The 15,467-nt window shown below is 39.0% G+C and overlaps 1 protein-coding gene across 2 annotated transcripts in view; it reads left to right on the forward strand.

Annotated features, from left to right (window-relative positions):
• Positions 1-293: 293 nt before the first annotated feature.
• Positions 294-15,467, forward strand: part of LOC6043689 (CUGBP Elav-like family member 4) — a 1,125,149-nt gene continuing 1,109,975 nt past the window's right edge. For both annotated transcript variants that reach the window (XM_038264507.1, XM_038264509.1), the window contains exon 1: positions 294-3,094. The gene's annotated coding sequence lies outside the window, so the exon portion shown is untranslated. The remainder of the gene's footprint in view (positions 3,095-15,467) is intronic.

The raw sequence follows: 15,467 nt of genomic DNA on the forward strand, positions 1-15,467 counted from the left end.
GGAAGGGGGTGGAATCCACCGGGCTTATGTACCTCCTCCCACTTTCCGACGTCGGAAACCGAACGAACTCGAGCTTGTGGGTGGATGGGTGGCGTTACGCACGTGAGTGACGGCGCGGTGAGTGTCGGCGCGTGCGCCGAACTTCCGGGGCTGTCGGTCCTCCCCTGGCGAGATGCTGTAAACCGGGGTTTGCCGGAGGAGGGGAGGGTGAGTGAAACGGTGACGTCACGGTTTGGGGAGTTCCGTAGATCGTTTGGGGGACCGATTTTGGTCACTAGTACTGTGGCACAAGCCGCTGGATCCGGATTCTCTATTCTTATACACGCACACACACACGCACGAATTTGTTGTTGTTTGGATGTTTACTTGGTGAGATTGTTTTCCGCGTTTGTTTTCGTCGTTTGAATGTTGTAAGTAGTAGCTGTCAACGGTGACGTTAGCCGATGCACAAGAAGGGATAACCACGGTGTGATTTGCGAGAGTGATTGGAGGTGAATCAGCAGCGCCTACTTGGAGATACGGAAACTGACAGCATCCGACAGCATTCCGGCACAGACTGTGCGGTTCCACGACTCTCACGTGTGTGGATTTTGGGAGAGCGGGAGAGAGCGCGAATGTTGCGGAGAGAGTGCCAGTTCCGAAGTGAGTGAAGACGGAACCGCTGCTGGAGGTTCACGGTTCCGGTTGGAACTGTTTTGAAATCAGAGCAAGAAACGTGGAACAAGGATACGGGTGTGTTATCGTCATCGTTGTCGTCGTCGTCGTGTCGTCGTGATCGTTGTGTCGTTGTTGTCGTCTACGTGTTTAGTTGTTTTCATAAGTTTGTTGTTTGTCCGGAAGAAGGCGGAACCTTTTGCAAGTAAATCCGCGGTGACAGTACGCGTAAACAACGGAAATCCGAATAAAAACGAAAGTCACAAAAAGGAAATTTAAATGTTTATAAGCGGAGGCAAAGGTGGAAAAATATTACAGGGATCTACTTTACGAGTTAAAGTTTAAGTTACGAAAGAAATCAACAAAATTCTGGAGCAGAAACAAAAATATCAGCCAACGTTTAGAAAAGTATCGACAACAAATCAAAAAACACACAGTACCAAGTACTAGTACGAAAGAAGGAGAGACACATCGACGCGTGACTCTGTTGTTATCTAGTGTTCGTTATCGTTCCCGGTGAACCTTAAAGGTATGGGGAAGTGCATGTGCCCATCCGGACAGTTGGACAGCATCTGATCCCGGCCTGTCGTAGTAGGCCTCTGCTCTCACCCAGCTCTGAAGAGCAGAGAGTCCTCCTGCTGGAAGTAGGATGCAACTGCAGCTCCGGCCAACAGCAGTCCCGTTCGGCAAGCGGCAGTAGTCAACAATCGTCTCCAGCGCCGTCAGGTGTACGTGTCCGGTGTACGCACGCACGTGTTTTCTTCCGTTCAAGCCGGCGAATCTCGCCGGAATTCCGTTGCACCACACTCTTCCCGCGTCAACTACGCGTGTGTGATACCCCACGTGTGCGAATCAAACACAACTAATATCAACCAATCGAGCTCAACACTAGCAACAAAAAACATACACATTCACACACACCACAGCAAAAAGAAAAATCAAGACAAAAAAATCACATCAAAAAGTGCCTAACCACAAGTTCTCTGTTCTCGGTGTGTGTACGAGTTAAGACGTGAATGTTCGCGAACAAAACCAAAACAAAGCCTTGAACCGCGTGATTGGGCACCAACATCAACTGTTATCACTGTTATCGCAAAAATCCCAAACAAAAATTTGAAGGCTTGTGAAGTGCGCGAACACGTGTGAACGAACCTTGAAGACCGAGAGAGACCCGCCTCCTCGCACTGACGCGTGTGACCGGACCTTCAAGCGGCGTGGCGCCAAGTTTAGATGTGAAATTGATTTCTCTTGTCCTGTTTTCTTAATTTCGAAACGTGACGCGGGGACGGAAAATCCTCCGAAAAAAAAGAACAAACAGAAATTCCGGGCATTTGTGACCCTCGCCGAAAAAAAAACACAATCAAATTTAATTTAAAGTTTATGTGTTGGCCGAAACTTCACGGGGGAAGGAAAGTTCCGGGCCATTGGCGAGGAAGAAATTGTACAACAAACCGAAATAAAGTGGAAAAAGATTGAGTTGCTGACCGAACACGGCGAGTGAGCGATTGCCGGAAAGTTTTGCTTTTTTATTGTTTTCTTCGACCTTTGAGCAGATCTCGCGCGCGATTTTTATGACAGATTCCGTTCGGCTCTCGTTGCGAGTGTGGTTGCGATTGAGATTTGCGCTTTAACTTTTCCGGACCGGGACCGGAGAGCCCAGGAAGTCACGTCGCCGGGTGTAATATCCGAAAATCGTGCTCCGGCGTAATAATTTCTAATAATAGTTGCAATAACAATAACATCTCCTAGGCGAGAGAAACACCGGCGAGTTTTCCTCTCGAAACGGCGAGGGTGAAAATCGGAAAAGTGGGTGGTGCATTCCGGGTGTGAAAAACGAGCAGCTCGAGAAAAGGGAAAATAATACATTGTGAGTAAGAGTGAGTGTGTGTGTGCGGGCTGGAGTCCAAAAGTACCAAGTGTGGTGGAAAATATTAATGAGTTCAGAAATATAATAATAAAAACAGCTCATAAATAATATCGCCGGGCCGAGGTTTTGTGAGTTTAAGTGTTTTCACCCCGACCCTGCCCCCTCTGCGAGCTCCCAGAGCTCCAAAACGGCCCCCTAAGTTTTTCCCATTGTTCTGCCACAAGTGGGCCCACCAAAGGGGTGTGAGTGTGAAGAAGAGCATTTCCCAGTGGTTCTTTGCGCCTGGAAGTATACCATATGGAGCAGAAGTAGCAGTCGACGAGTTTTCCCGGGGCCTGCCCACAGAGAGCAGTGTGAAGGAAATTTATATCAAAGAAATCACAAATCATAAGCGCGAGCCAAGTGCTTTCCCAAGTGGTGTGTGCGAAAGAGAAAGTGTCTGTGTGAGTGTGTCACAAGGGTGTGTGTTCGTGTGTGGTTTTCCTCTCGGAGGAAGAAGATCAACAGCAGCAGCGAGAAAAAAGCAGATAAAAAATAAATGTGTAATAATAGTGCAATAATTCTCCACTCACTGTAAGTTTTCCACATCTTTTCCTTCAAATACAAAAAAAAGTATATCGTTCTTATTCTTACCGCTCCCTCTCTCGCTCATTCAAACATAAGTAATTTATTTCCTTCCACTTTTATGCTCGTTGAAAATGTGAACATTTATGTTGCCCCCCACTCGCCAGTTTCCCCACCAAACTGTGAGGAATATCGGACAAATTTCCTCAAAACCCCCCCTCGAAAAACGGTCTCCAACTTGTCCAAATGTGTGTATGTATTTGAATGTGCAATTCCGAGTGTATGAAATCGTTTGAGGCGGGGGTGGTATCAAAAAGTGCTCCCCCGAGGGTGTGGGAAAATGTGTGCTTGTTCGCGCTGGTAGGCTCGTAAAGTTTAAGAATATTGGCTTTGGGGAAAGGGCAGGCGGGAATTATTACTGTGGGCACATCAAGTACACGACCGTGGTGTCAATAAAGGGCGCCCGAGGAGATCGGTCAGGGTTTGAAAGCACGTTTGGTGTGAGGGATTTGAAGTGGTGGATTTGGTTATTTTTTCATGGATTTTTAGAAAACACCTGCTTTTGATGGGCAAATCGAAAAAATCGATGAACAACATGACGAACGAAACTCATGTTCCTTCGAATGAAAAGAATAATAAATTTCAAACATGTTTATCATAAATCATTTTCAAATTTATTTTTCTTCGATTTCATAACGTTTTTAATGATTCTATCAGCATTTATACCGATTGAGTAAAAAAACAGGAATAATGTAATATTTGCTTTAATTTTTCGTTGTCACCTTAGGTCTTAGGGTAAAATACATATGTTTCATCTGTCTGAAAAGAGGCCATGGAAAAAAAGAATCTCTTCATCAAATGAAGTAAATCCTTCCAATATAAACGTTAGCAACAAAACTGTCAAGCTCGTGTAAAAAGGGGAATCTCTGAGGAAATTTCCTCTTTTTCTTAAGGCTTAGAATCTCTGAGGAAATTTCCTCTTTTTCTCAAGGCTTGGAGTTTAGGTGTAAAAAACATATTTTGAAAGCATCGTTATAAAAAAATAACTGAGTAAATAACTTTTTTTCAAAAAATCTTTTTAAAATTTAGAGTTATTAGTAAGATGATATATTTTTTTTTAAATTATTCAACATTTCGTGAAAAAACTATCCAAGAAGGCGTTTGATGACTGGATCGTGACTTGAAAAGCAAAAAATTGTTTGGTAAATGAAATAATCTATAAGTGATTAAAAAACATAAAAATAACGCAACAGGAAATTTGTAATCATGCATATTAAAAATTTATTGAATAGAATATTAAGCTAAACTGCCGTTAACATTTTATCACCCTTATTTGTAATCCTCTTGCAGGTAAACAGGTAAACAAGAAAAAATGCGTAATTCGTAAAACTCATGATTTCGTGATTGAACATACTTGGTGGGACAATTATGCGTAGAAGTTCAACGATGGGACAAACAGACTTGGTGTTGTTTTCAATGATTTTCTTAACAAAGTACTAGATTTTATTTGTTTTTCAGAAAGTATACGAACTAAACTTAAACATGATGTCAGAATCGTCCAAAAATGGCATGGGACAATCATGCGTAGAACGGCAGTAAAGCTTTCTAAACAAAAATCAAAATCGGACCGGTAGGTCAAGATTCCGTCAATTGAAAAATAAAAGCTTATTAGTTAAAATAAGTCAAATTTTACTAACTCTGTTTAAATTTATTGCAATCCTGTTTAAGTTTTTGAAATAATTATAAGTCTTATCAATTAAAAACCAATCTTAACTGTAATTAATTTCCTTATATGGGTCATTCCATCTGAAGCGGAACAGCACTTGAAAATTACCATCTCCGATTCTGTCCAAATTTGGCAGAGCTGTTGAGACTATCAAAACATGCAAAAATCCCGAATTTCATCCAAATCGGACCACCCCCTCCATTTTTGTACCCTCCCAAAAAATCAACTTTTTGGCGATTTTTGAGCGAAACCCCTATCTTCAAACGACGATAACTCAGGAACCACGAATCCTAGAGGGTCGGTCTTAGACTCAATTTTGAAGGAAATTGGACGTAGAATCCATTTCTGTGATCAAAATTTAGATTAAAATATGTTTTCTACCTGTATTGCGCAATTGAAAACTTTAAATGGCCGTATCTCAAAACAGCCCTATTTATTTTTTGAATTTGACCTCACCAACGTATTCCCCGTCCGATTTTACATAAGAATCACTTATCGACAGAATGGAATATGTTTCGTTCCAGAGATATCGAATTTTAAAGTTTTGAGTATTTGAGATAACCTGAATTAGCTACACTCGCCGCCTCTGCTAGAAACAATAAATCGTGCTGATGAATAATTACTACCTGGTGTTCTGTAAGATGAATTATTTTTATAATTTTATACGATTTTGAGATAATCAATATCTTGAGCAATTTTTCCTAATTCCTCATTTCTTCCCACTTTATCAAATTATTTCTTTTATTTGAAGTAAGAACAAATGTAGTGCTGGCTGTGATAGATGAAATAACTCTCATGGGGTCTAGAGCTATTGCCATGTGCGGTAGCGAAATAGTGCCATTCAGCAAAAACCCCAAAATCTGCCTTACGGGTTGAAAGGTTGATCATATTAAACCGATTTTTATATTGTGAGCCAGTTTCATCTGAACAATTGATGATTTTTTTTCAATTCTGTTACATGTGGACAGCAGCTTTATGGTCTTTCAAGATTTCTAAATGATTGACAAACAATAAAAAAAGATTATTGTTCGGACGGTGTCTAAATCAACACAACTGAATTTGATCTTAATCAGATAATAAATCAGATTGATCTTTGTGATTTACTTACATTTTTCAGTTTGATACTTTCCAGAAATCCTCTTGCTTAATCATGCTTCACGAGAGTTTTATTCATGTTAATTCATAATTTTTAACACGATAATGTATCGTACACATTTTCTTAAGTGTTACACCCAAAATTCAGAATCGAGATAATCGTTTTCTCAAAATTTATTGAGGGCTCAGTGCCAAAATCGATAGAATAATGGTACCAACTCACACCATCATAACAAATGAGTTCATTCGTTAGTTGAATCAATAAATCTCCAACAAGTGTCATACATCGACTTCTGACTTCTCCTTGGTCACCAAGCTGTGGTGGCCGAGGCAGCTAAGTCATTGGATAGGTTTGTCAAAGGTCTCTGGTTCGATTCCCGTAGTCGACACTTTTGGTTTTTTGTTTGACGGATGAACTTTTTTTGCAAATGAACCTCGAGAGAATAGTTCTATCGCCCATCTCGAGCTGTTTTCTCTGCGTCCGTGAATGGTACCACTATTCTCTCGACTCGAGACCATCATTCTCTCGAACTAGCGCTGCCAGTTTTGGGTGTACTTACAAGATCAATTGCAATTTCCTGCTAGCTCTTCGGGAATTCCATTCTTAGGCTATCCATTGGGCTAGCAAACAAATTCACTGTATACTATTTTTTAATTTAAGATTATACAGCAGTTTCCTACAGTGCTGTACATTCAATATTTGCCTATTTTGGTAATGATTATTTGGGATGAAATCTTATTTCAATAAAAGCAGGTAGCAGTTATTGATCAGCACGACTTAGTGCTTCTAGCAGAGGCGGCGAGTGTAGCTAATTCTGGTAATCTCAAATACTCAAAACTTTAAAATTCGATATCTCTGGAGAGAAACGTATTCCTTTTTGTCGATAAGTGATTCTTATGTAAAATCGGACGGGGAATACGATGGTGAGGTCAAATTCAAAAAATAAATAGGGCTGTTTTGAGATACGGCCATTTATAGTTTTCAATTGCGCAATACAGGTAGAAAACATATGTTAATCCAAATTTTGATCACGGAAATGGATTCCACGCTCAATTTCCTTTAAAAATTGAGTCTAAGACCGACCCTCTAAGATTTGTGGTTCCTGAGTTATCGTCGTTTGAAAATAGGGGTTTCGCTCAAAAATCGCCAAAAAGTCGATTTTTTGAGAGGGTACAAAATTGGAGGGGGTGGTCCGATTTGGATGAAATTCGGGATTTTTGCATGTTTTGATAGTCTCAACAGCTCTGCCAAATTTGGGCAGAATCGGAGATGGTAATTTTCAAATTTGCATTTTTTCTTGCACACTTCAGGTGGAATAACCCATATGATAATCAGATTTAAAATGTTTCGGCTAGTTAACACATATTTTGAATATTACTATAATTTAGATGATTTGGGCTCAACCGGACTTCGACAGTTTTTTGCTTTAGGATCAATGTTTTCATACAACGAAAAATTCTCAAAAAATATGCAGAACTCTTGATTTGCGATAATAGAAAACAGACGTTTTCATAGAAAATATCTTTATTTTTTGTCTAAAACCTTGAAAAATGTGTTAAAATTGTCACGTATTTCACAAAAAAATAATAGTTAAAAATCCTATAAATAATATTTTGTAGTCATATTTATCCAGTAAATCTTAACTTTTCATTGGAAACATGGAAAAATGATCAATTTTGCAGATTTTTTGTTTCTCAAAAAACAAATCTATTTTTTTTTAAATTCCCCTCGAAAACTCAATTTTATCACATAAGACACTGTTGCAGCTACTGTCACCATTTCAGTTTTCATTGATTTGACTATGTGATGTAAGCGCCATTACGAAAAATGCATTTTAGATTAATCGACTCAAACACACGTAATTAAAAAAATATAAACATTTCAAGGCCTACTGTGCTATAACGCAATGTATTATAGAAAATGGATCGATAAGAAAAACATTTGCCAAGCGATACAGGACTTGCAAACTTAAAAACTTGATATCTCAAGAAATATTAAATTTACCCTGAGGTTTTGATTGATTGAATGTAAAAAAAAACTCTCAACAATCGAATGCAATTTTCAATTTTCCCGTAAGTGCTCGGTTGCTCTAAGAAAAATGCATTTTAAAGAGGAAGTTTTAAAAAAATGAGGAAAAGAGGGGGTGACACGGGTGTGGTAGAAGATCAAATGTCACCAAACTTGGGATTCTTTGTTTTGGGGAAAAATCAACCCCTATGCCAAATATGAGCAGATATACATACACTGTACATACAATCATGGCAATATTACATATAGGAAATGGTACATTTTTTATAACAGAAAAAAAATCAAATATAAAATTTTGGTATGTTTCTTTTCAAATAATAACTCCAGAATGATAAATTTTCTATTTTTCATAAATTAAGTTTTCCTTATAAAATACAAATGCTCACTTGGAAATTGGCACAACACTTAGTGTTTTGGATGCCCAAAAGTATTATTATTTTTTTAATATCCACATTTCGTGATGTTGCACCGCAAAAATGTGTCTTTGGTATTTCATGCAATCAGTCCTAACTGAAACTTTCCAGCTTAAATTTCCCAAATTCATCCTTCTTGCAACGCCCAAAAGAACCGCCCAAAAATTGCACGTAATTCCACCCCGGCAGTGCTAACTGCACTCTTGTCCTCCCCCACCGCACGTATAATAAATCGCAAACTTTCCAACCAGAAACTGTCAAAAAGTCGAAAAAGTAGTTCATCATTGAATGACACAGGGAACTGCCAGCAGCCCAAACCAAACCTCGTCCCTTTTGCCGAGCAGCGAGTCATCTTTTCCTCCCGCTGGCCCTTAACACAGGGAAAAGGTGCAACCGCGATGCAAGCTCATTTTCATCCTGCTCTTCCAGGACAGGACAGAAACCAACACTACCACAACTACAACTACTCCTGGCTGGAAGAAGAAGTAGTTTTTAGCCCCAAAAGGACTCAACATTCTCATCAACGGGGGAGGGTCCTGCATTTTCAGCAGCGTCGTCCTGGCCCCAGCGATACATCGCACTTTAAATTATTGATAAATATAAAACTGCCTCTCTCTCTCTCTCTCTTTTAAGAAGGGGAAGGGGGTGGGATGCTGCTCCACCGTCTCTCGTTTGTGTTTGTGCAGTCGTACGTGTGCATACACAATACTCAGACACTCACACTCAGCAGCTGTAGCAGGTTTCGTCAACCGGCGGCGGCGGCAGCAACTCTCGGAGACTTTTTCCACCGCTTGGTACACGCTGGTTGGTTCAGTTGGCAGCCGGTTTCGTTCCGTACGAGGTCGATTTGTGCGAGGAATCCTCCAAAGGGCTAGACCAAATTGAAGTTGGGGAACGAGGAACCCCGAGCCGCAAGTCGAGTTATCATCGGCACTCTAGGAGGCAGGGGTTCTCGGTATTTTTTTTTCTTGGGATCTTCTAGCATGTCTTGTCAGTTTGCTGGAAACCTTTTGTTTACTCAGACTACGACTCTGCCACTGACTCAAAAACAATTCCCAAGGAAAATTGTAGAAAATTGACGACTCCGACTCCGGCTGCTGAAGATCAACTAACTTTAAATCCGACTTTCAATCCGGCTTCAAAATACTTTACTCCCTCGAATCCAACTCTGACTCCATAATTCTGGTTTTAGCAAGAAAACGTTTCATTGTTGTCAAAAGTTAAAAACGTTATTAGATTGTTGTTACAGATGCACTTTGCCGGAATCGACAAAATTGACCTTACAAGTTTTCAGACTGGAAAAATGTTCAAAATTAAGGTTAGCAGAAGATTCTCATTCTAATAAGAAGCCCGAAACAAAAATTACTTTCGGTAATTATCATGATTGTAACCTACCGTCCATAATCGATTTTTATATACCAGTAATTTCACGTGACCTCGGTTGAGAACCGGTGTCCTGTGTGAAGGCAATATCAGCGGTGTGATGTAGCAGCCGCCGCGAGAGCGAAACAAATCCCTTCATCCGTCGATTCATCCCAAACCCCCTCCGTCCAAACTGGCCAGCCAACCAGTCCGACCCTGGCCAAGGACCAACTACTGACAGGCACGAGCACGAGTTGTTGGATATTCCTGGAGCTGATGCGATTCGGATTCGGAGAAACGCCACACGCTCATTTGTATGTGCTCTCGATTCTGCACTCTGTCCCCTCTTCTTCACTTATCTGCTCTACTTCTGCTTCTGGCACACTATCCTTGTGCACTTCCGTCCGACTTCCAACTTTCTAGTCTGCCGGAATCTCTCGTAGAGGTACATATTTTTAGCCCTTTTCTTTTGCAGCACATTTGCCTCCCCTCCCTCCTTTCCCTGCTAGAATTGCTGGATCCAGTGGGAGTATGTTTTGATGTTGCTTCTCTACAGTACTTCTCTTTCCCCCTTTTTTCCTCCGAGTCGAGGTCTGAATGTTGATGACGAGGACGAACAGTCGCTGAATCCGTTGAACTTGGACGTAGGCTGAAGGCTGCTGCTTTCCTTCCCCCACTGCTTTTGCCTTTGGCAGCCGAAACAGAAACAGATGAGTCGCGCACTCGAATGTTAATATGGGAATTTCAGGCTGTGGCTTGGGCTTTAAATTTTGCGATATGTCTATGGCGATTTCACTCCGTTTTGAGCTTCTTTTTTTGTTGTTGTTGCTTGCCCTCCTGTCGAAGAGCATGATATGGGAATTGAATTTCATCACGATTGGGTACGTGAAGGGAATTGTTTTGGGCCGAATTCAATCTGGGGGAAACGGATAGTTGAGCATCTTCAGATTGGTTTATAATTGAGATGTAAACATGGGCTTGATTAAGGAAGGAACTTTTTTTTTTTTTGAGTATCCTCTCTTACCAAACTGCCAAGCATTTCAACAAAAATATTGATTGAATAATCGCCATGATTTTGGTAAAAATTTGAGCTCAAGTTTAGATTAAAATTATAATTTGTCAATTGTGAGAAAGTGTTAAATTTTATTCTTACAAAAACCACTCTTTTTAATGTTTTTGGGACTTTTGTTATCATCATTTTTAGCATAACTTTTGAAGTACTTGACTAAACTTTATAATTTCCAATAGCTCGAATGACAGACACAATTGATTGTGCCAGTGCCGAGAAAACCAAGTGCAAATTTTTTTATCAACATTCCGCCACACAAACAGACATTTGCTCAAAATTTGATTCTGAGTCAATATGCATACGTGAAGGTGCGTCTAGGACAGGGGTGACCAAAGTATGGCCCGCGGGCCAAACGTGGCCCGCGAAGTGATTTTTCATGGCTCGCGGACCCATTTTGAATGGTCATGTCAAATGGCCCATAGACCATTTGTTAAGTGATTTTATACGTTTTTAAAATGAAGGTTTATTTTATACAGAGGCGACTCGTCCCCCTGTTCAACCTGTTCATTGAACAGGTAGACGATTTCAAGCGGATAATTTTTATTTAAATATCGCGGAGCTTTTTGTTCGAATACAAGCTCACGTTATCAAAATCAACGCACTATGTTCAGCAGAGCTGCATGCACCGAAAAAGCATTGGCCCGCCACCCTTTACTCTTTCCAACCCACCAATACTAAAGCGAAAAATGCGAGCCCTGCGAGCCACGCTCAAATGCTCGTCGCGTTCACACCGACCCTCTGAACGTCGGGGAAAAAATCTCCATACAGAAAAACTTCAACACATGTAAAGAGCTTCCTATTCATACGCAGCGGCACTATCGAGGTGTTGGTAAATCTGGTTCAAACTGAGAGCGTGAACTGACCGATTTTTTTGGAAGAGAGCGAAATGCCACCCCCAGGCCCCTGCTGACTCAGCTGACTCAGCTGCATGCAAAAGGTAAACAAGCCAGCGCGGTGACAGCACGTTGAGAGCGTGAATAAATGAGAGAGCGCGAGAGCACGACATATTGCTCTATATTTGGCGCACTTTTAGGCATCAGGCTGTTTTGCGCAGACTGGCGATGGCTCGTTTTAAAACTGGAATGTTCAACTGCGCGCGTTGCACCTCTTCGTTATTCTTGGTTACTAGTGGATTCTTTCGCTACTGGAGAGTGTTGTAAGTTAAGTTTAGATAGTGTGATTGATAGATTGAATTCAAACAATTGAAACAAAAAAAGTTGGATGCTTTTTCCAACATCACTGTCATCTGGGGAGAATCGGGACACATGTGAAGAATTATGATTCAACCATGATTTTGATCGTTCTTTTCATTTAAAGCGGATGCAGTCCTGAAAAATGTGTAAATACTTTTATGATTTGATGCTATTAAATGCTTCAAAAACGACTGTGCTTATTCAGACTGTAGTCCCGGTTTACTCTAGTAAAAAAATAGTAAATCTTTCCCAGTTCCTGAGGGGAACACCCTTGAAGAGTATCGAGGCCGGCATTTACAAAGCGGATTCAGTGACAGTTCATTATTCAACTTAATGTTAACATGTTAAGGTTAATGTTAATATTCCATAGTATAGGTTGGCTCCCTAAGGTGTCTTGATAAGGTCCAGTTTGTGACGATACACTACCTTCCCTTTACTAAGAAATCGAATCCAGAAGGGAAAAGATCACCAGTTGTGTTGGTCCGAGCCGGGATTTGAACCCCGATCTACCGCTTACAAGGTTCACTCTAGGTGAATATTTATGGTAGCATGAATTTGGTCTGAAATCTTTTTTTACTGATGCTAAAAACAAATATTTTCATTATCTCGGATTCAGATCGATATAATTTTATTTTTACGTCAAAAGCCCTTCTTTTTATTCGGAAATTCAATTCCGAAAACATGAGGACATTACAGGCAGTGGAAATTCTCTTTGAAAGGATAGTGAATAAATTCAATTCTCTAATAAATTTACAAAGGACCAAAAGCGATACGATCTGGTTCTAAAAAATGAAAAGTAAAATGAGATTAAAAAATCATTTCCGAATGCAAATTTAATTTTTAAATATCTTTGCACTCAAGTAACCAAGTTAACTCAAAATTAGTTGTGCATAAAAAGCCCAGCAAACACATTTCTTTTCTGAAGGATGTGGAATTTTTTTTTGAACGAAAAAAAAAACGAAACTATTGGCACTACGCCCCCCGGGGCATGGCCTTCCTCTAACGTGGGATTTCTGCTCCAGCGCCTCTGACGAGACAGGAGAAACCGGGACCGACGTTTTACTTCACCATCCGATAGAAGCTCAGTGGATAAGGCGGGAATCGAACCCGCGTCTCATAGCATCATCGGGATCGGCAGCCTGAACATCCTGATGAATATTTTAAAATTCAGTACAATATTCAATAAATTCCCTTGAATTTTGATAAGGAAGGCGATGCAATTGCCTTATTATTCCAGATTCCCCACGCTAATGATTATGTCTTATAAATACATTTTGACGAGAAAAAAGTCTTAATCATAATTTTAATATATTATTTGCATAAACAGAAAATTATAATAATATATAACATTAAAACGTGAAAATAAAAGCCATTGAAAATATTTTTTATTTTTTCTTAATATAAAACTAATGATTTATCAATTTTTTATCCTAATTGAAATAATTTTACACTTTTCAATGTTAGTGAAACTATCCTTAAAATTATAATGAAGCAATTTTGGAAATGTCTATTAATCGCTAACATTTTTACTTAGGAAGATACTGTAATAAGGCCGTTGCAAATATTTTTTGAAATTTATAGCCCTTGTCTCTGGCCGAAGTCAAGGGGTTTTGAGTTGATAAGACTTCTCCTTACATAGTCGAACCTTACATTTTTTGAAAATTTTGATTTAAAATCAACTGTACGAGTGTATGAAACATTTTCTTGCTATTTTTTAATTGAAATGTTGAAAATGTTATAATTTAAATTTTTATATTATATTATTTTACTTTTTTTGCCTACCTTCCACCATGGCCAGATTTGAGGGACAAAAACTTTTTAAATATTTGCATTGACCTAATTTCTGGAAAATAATAATAACGAAAGTGTTCAAAAATAACAGAAGTTAACAAAATAAACATCATGTGGTAGATGTATTTTTAATTATTTTAAATTAAAATGAACTAAAGTGATTTTTTAAACTATCAATATTTGGCCCGCAAGCTCATTTGAGCTTCAAATTTGGCCCAGCATCCAAAAACATTGAGCACCCCTGGTCTAGGAGGTCAAATTAGAAATTTCATTTTTCGAGTGATTTTCTAGCCTTTCCTCAGTGAGGTGAGGAAGACAAAAATGGTTCTTTAGATGGACTGATGTTGATGAAAATTTGTATATTTCTTGTTTTTGAGAATATTATCAACTTTACCAAATTTGATCACAGACGGTTGTTTTCGGTTGGTGTGTGTTTGGGAAATTATGGGTAATTCTTTTCCATCGTACACAGCAGTTTCTCCGATTGCCGTCGGAACTTTGTTCTTATGGATAATCTATGTCCCTGATCACGATTTCACGAGTCCATTTTTCGATATTTTGTAACAATATGGCGATACGATCACTTTCTATCCTGGATTTATGCTAAAGCTTATTAGACAATGATTTATAGCTCAAAATTGGGTGTCAAAAGGACTTAATGTAAAATATTACGCCCAATTTGATGACGCACTCAACATTCCGAATAAAAACGTATTTGTTATCAAGAAACTGACATAAGTTTTAAATTTGCTGCAATTTCCCGTGACTCAACTGTGAAAATCGAGACACGTATCCAGGATCATTTTTTTTTTTTCTTAAGATCATTTTTTTCATTTTAATATTAATTAATATAGGTGCATTTTTTCAAATTTGTACAGCAAACGAAAACAAAAAAAATGCAACATGGCTTTGGAGTCGCGTCATACATATATATTTCAAATGACTTCGACTCGACTCTGGCTTACTGAATTTACCGACTCTGACTCTGACACCTATTAAAAATATCCAAAAATTAAAACCGAAACATTTGATATTATAAGTTACGGAAATTGCTTTCCGCTTTCCGATCGACGCAACCAACATCATTAGCACAGCCGACAAGTTATCCAAACTGCGAACAAGTAGAGCTGTTTATCCCGGGAATTCCCGAGATTTTTTTCAAAACCGGGAATTCCCGAATCCCGAGATTTTTTGTATTTTGTCCCGGGAATTCCCGAAGTTGAAAAAAATGTCTGGAAATTCAGGTTTTGTTGTGGAAATAGACAAAAAAAAACGATAAAAAGACTTAAAAATAAAATATAAAGCATTGGGTTTTTCAAATGTTCTATAAGCTTTTGTGTTTTCATATATTATTGTGAAGGCAGACAAAAATCAAAATACGAGCGCAACCTGTCAAAACCAGTAGCGCCACAGGCTGATGTACACGTTTACGACAAAGCACTCAATTTTTGTACGGCACAACAGATATTTTTTCGCGCAACAGAAGAGATGCGCATTTCGGTTTGATGGTGCACGGATAATAATAGGACCTATTCAAATTAGGTATCAGCATTAATTTGACTTATAAAGGAGATCCGCAAATTGCCTAGAGCTTTAAATATGTTTTATCAAATTTTATTTTTTTTAAAGGCAACGTATATTTTTGATTTTAAATTTAAAAAATAATATCATTTTAAATTATTTTTAATGAAACATTTTTGACAA

The sequence above is a fragment of the Culex quinquefasciatus genome, chromosome 3 (assembly GCF_015732765.1).
Source record: "Culex quinquefasciatus strain JHB chromosome 3, VPISU_Cqui_1.0_pri_paternal, whole genome shotgun sequence".
In the NCBI taxonomy this organism is placed as follows: domain Eukaryota; kingdom Metazoa; phylum Arthropoda; class Insecta; order Diptera; family Culicidae; genus Culex; species Culex quinquefasciatus.